Source organism: Triticum dicoccoides, chromosome 7B (genome assembly GCF_002162155.2).
Source record: "Triticum dicoccoides isolate Atlit2015 ecotype Zavitan chromosome 7B, WEW_v2.0, whole genome shotgun sequence".
NCBI classification, from domain to species: Eukaryota; Viridiplantae; Streptophyta; class Magnoliopsida; order Poales; family Poaceae; genus Triticum; species Triticum dicoccoides.
In genome coordinates, this window is record NC_041393.1 from 384476588 (window position 1) to 384481218 (window position 4631).

Below are 4631 nucleotides of genomic sequence, written 5' to 3' on the forward strand. Positions count from 1 at the left end.
CGTCCTAGGCCGAAGCTCCGCCCTCTAAGGGCCGGCCAGCCGAACGGCCGGCTGCCAGAGGGCGGCCAACCACCAACAGACAGAATCACGAGCGGACGGCTCCAGCCGGCCGGTCTCTATGGAAGGCGGCATCTAGCAGGCGGCTACCGCGCACCCTCAGAGTTTGTGCCCCCATCAAGAGGACGAGACGGGGCATGGCAACAGTAAAGCCCTCACCCCCGAATCCTGGGGTTGGCGCGGCCATAGTATCCCGTACGGGCGGAGATCTCCGCACGACGTGGCACTGTTGCCACTCTCCCCTGACATCACTCTGGGCAGGCGGAGCCCTGTCCCACTACACCATGACAAAAATTATGGGGTCGCCTTATCTGCCGGGAAAACCAGCTAGTGGAGGCAAAAAGTCTGCCGGTAATGCCTTTTGCCGGCAAATATGAACTGCCCTTGAAAGTCCTGTCGGGAAATACAATTCCCGGCAGTTATAAGAAACCCCGACAGTTCCTCTGACCTACATTGCTGGACCTTTTGCCGGCAGTTAGAACTATTCCCGGCAAATAGATTTTTCCCGGCAGACTGACAATACAGGGCAGATAGAAGAATTCCTGGCAATGAATGTGCCCTTAATTAAGTACACTGCCAACGCACAAATTACCTTGGAATTCAACCTATCATTTCTCTCCACCCAATTTTATACCATAATCTAGAATTCAATGTGTACACGGAAAATCACACATGTCGAGTAATTCAAGTTGCATCATAATATATATCTCAACAATACATCATGTCTGCATGCATACATACATATGTATACATTTGTAGGTTCACGAGTCTAGTACTGCATCACAGCATACATACAGGTTCACAAGTCCAGTACTACATCACAGCCAAAAGGACAACAATCCATCATGTATACATACATACATTTGTAGGTTCATGTCTCCAGTATAACATCACCAAACATAACATCTAGTTTCAGTTAGAAACTGATTCCATCCTAGAGTGCTAATTCATCAGATAGATATTAAAATCCAAAAACCGAGTTAGATTCTACCAATAGGTCCTTTTAGCTCACAAAACATACATCTATAAACTTGTGGGGTGCAAAAGCAGACCTGAAAAAAGAAGCAAACCAATTACCACATATTAGAAGTATTTAATAAAAGCACAACCTGCTCACTAGACTCCATAGCTTCAACCAGATAGTAGATTACAGAACAAATACCAGATTATAAACAAACAATGCTCTTAGCACTTTACAATGTGGCTTTTACATTTAACATGCATTTAATTGTTTGAGTGAATCAGATATTAAGGCCTAGTCAACTAAATGTAATTGCTTAATATTTATTTACTGGAATGAGAATACACACACACCCATTACTAAAAGATTGTCCACTTAGATGCACTAATGTAAAGAAATGAGCATTAAGCAATGGAGATGGAGAAAAGTGACACAGATTACCTTCTGTGCATTTGAGAAAATGGAAAATGTGGCGAGGAAGTGGATTCTATGCAGGCAAAGAAATGTAAGATCACTCTGGACTACAGAAGATCTCAAACCATGCCACAGAACTACTCAAATGATTCATCTATTGTCTACGAACTGATTTTCCAAATAAAGAATCTTTGCATTGTTGACGGTCCAAACCATAGTTCACGCAAATGCTATGATACAAATGCTCAACCTAGATGATAATAGAAATTTAAGAACAACAGAGTTGAAGCGATTAGCTAAGCTCTCGTTGAAGATTTTGTCGTATGGATGGAACTCTCTTCAGTTTGACTTGTGATATATATACTAGTGAAATTTCAACATCCCAAGAGACAAAAGGCAGGTTCAGTTCACAGTACAGTAAGCAAGCTTAACTTGTATCACATGGCATTCATTCTCATATCTTCAAAGGGTAGTAGTTTACATATAAACTTAACAGAAAAGGTCAAAAGTTTGAAACACTTGCTCATATATCATATCTCCCAGAAGGTCAAAAAAGCATCCAACATATAATAAAATTATCAATTAGTCATGGCATACTTATATATGGAAATATTTTCGTCCAGCATATGATTCATATAAACTACTTATTCTCCAAATATCAAATATATATATTGAAAATGCCTAGTGACGGCAACAAGACTGGTACATGTACAACAATACTAGTAGAGTTTTAAAGACACACCCTTTAAGGCCTTATCTTTAAATCAATACACCGGGAAAAATGAACCTTAACTCTGCAGTAATTTAAGAAACAATATTTAAGAACATAGCTTACAGGTGTTGTAGAAAGCAACACATCCTCATTTAAGTTTCCAAACTATTCTTAAAGACAGAAACACATTTAAGTTTCCAAACTATTCTTAAAGACAGAAACAGGAATGAGTAGAAACTAGTCACTCTGAAATAAAAATTACCAAGGAGCATACCAGAACACAGAAGCTTTCTGAACCAAAAGGATTTGCCAGGAGCATGAGCAAAACACAAGCGCTAACTACCCGTGGTGTTCCATACTGACAAGCAGCATGAAGTTGCAGTATGTTACACGTCAAGGAATGAAGTTCCAGCCTTTTGCATCTTCTATATGGAACTATAAATGAACGAGTGCCAGCATCGTTGTTACTTTCAGTTTGGCATTGTTCGACCATTTTTTAGAGAGCAAGTACTATAGTATGTATTGATTATAGAGGCAATAGATGTATGTCTTAATCCTAACGATGTGCCAAGATACTACATAGTATCTACTCATTAAAGAGACAATAAAAATTAAGAACAAAGATGATAGTTTTACTCAAGTAACAAACTCACCATTTTCCTTTGGTAGCGAGCCAAGGAAGCACTCTCTTCACGGTGACCCCCGATCAAATCCGCTTCCGCTCCCTGCAAGCACAAGAAGTTTATTCCATTCCGTTTTGCACCACATCTCAACCATCACTCACAAGTCACAATGCATCTGGACAGCTTTGGACCCATCAAGGTTTTCTCTAAAAAGATCATTGTGCCAAGTATAAGTCTGTTAGGAGAAAAGGTGAATTTATGGCACATGGTATTCTGGTCAATTTGTTCACCCACATGTAAACTTTATGAGAAAAGGCTAGCTACGCAATGAAAGAAGCAAGACGTCTCAGTATCTCACAAACACACCAGGGCACAAAACGTGTTATTAAGTATAACTAAAGAACTGCATTTGATAGCAAAATCTTTATGCTAGCTGACTCAAATTCAATTGACACGATGTCATCTAGCCACATCGGCATTTGCCAGTAGCAGCTTCTAGTCAGAGCAAATTACTTGAGCGGATGCATTACTGCACAACCAAGAAAAGTAGACCCACAAAAGCACTTGTTCTGTCACTTCTATTGGCTCCCTGTGTATGCAGAATTGCAAACAAAATATCTGAAGAACAACTAGAATGATTATTTGTTTTAACGCAATGACGCCAGAATCAAAAGGGCCTTTTGCACTGCAGAAATTGTAAACAGGACATTTAATTTGACTAATTAAGATATGGCTGCAGTGGGGATTTGATTTTAAAGGGAATGAGAGACTAAAACAGAGCATATTTCGTATATAGTTATAATGCAGAAAAACTCTCACAATAAACTTCATCCGGACCGTACATACAGTTACTATTGGGAAGAAGCAGAACAGAGGAACGAAAAGAAGAGGGAGCAACGTACAGAGTACAGTTAGATGCCATGGCGTAGTATTTTTCAAGTGCTCAAGTATGCTTACCAAATCTCCATACTCCGATGATATTTGGCTCCCAGATGCCATGCTCCCCAACGGTAAGCACCCAATCAACACAACACATCAACAGCAGCACAAGGAGCAGCAGCTCAACAATCCTGGCGGTGTCCTACGACGACGAGGCATGCAGGTGGGCGGTGGATGCCGGTTGCGAGGCTGGGGTGGCCGGATCCGAGGCTGGGGTGGCCGGATCTGACTCAAGTAGGAGGAGGGCAGACCACGGCGGCTCGTCGGAGACGATTGGTCGTCGTTGGCTGTGGAAGGAAAGGGGCGTCGCCGGCTGGGGAGAGGCCGGAGCTCATGGAGGCAGGCACAGTGGGAGGGAGGAGAGGTGGGGAGCGACGGGTAGAGAAGGTAGGGCGGCGACCAGGCGCTCTCCCTCCAGATCCAGATCGGGGGAGAGGAGGAGCGACGAGAGAGAGAGGGGGCGGCGCGGTACTGGACGAAGGGGCTGGGGGCGACGGCACCGGCCGGGCGGCGATGGTGCGGGTGGGGGATCCAAGGCGACGGCACCGGGCGGCGATGATGCGGGGCGATGGGGATCGATGTTGACTTGGTGAGTGCGGCGCTGAGGGAAGAGGTGGGGACTGGATGTGGGGAAAGAAATTAGGGCTGCGTGCGGCCGTGCGCTTCCAGTGACTTCTATCTTTTCGCTTCTCCGCGGCTGCCTCGCGCGCTTTTTTGGTCCGAATTTTTTAATCCCCGCCAACATGCATACCGGCAGTGCATCCGCCCTCATTTACTTTTTAGGGCAGATGGACCGACCCTAAAGACGCCGGGAGATAGACTGCCCTTGTAAATTCATTATCGCCGGCACATAGCACGCCCTATAATTTTTTTCCCAGCAGCTAAAGTTTTGCCGGCAGTATAAGTGACCCAAATTCTTAACGTT

At 43.9% G+C, this 4631-nt stretch overlaps 1 long non-coding RNA gene across 1 annotated transcript; it reads right to left on the minus strand.

The window, feature by feature from the left end:
- Positions 1-732: 732 nt before the first annotated feature.
- LOC119337390 lies at positions 733-4361 on the minus strand. The gene is made up of 3 exons (XR_005163282.1): positions 3725-4361; positions 2798-2869; positions 733-1109 (listed from the first exon to the last, which is right to left on the minus strand). It is a non-coding gene; the product is annotated as an uncharacterized LOC119337390 (long non-coding RNA).
- Between the last annotated feature and the right edge of the window lie 270 nt (positions 4362-4631).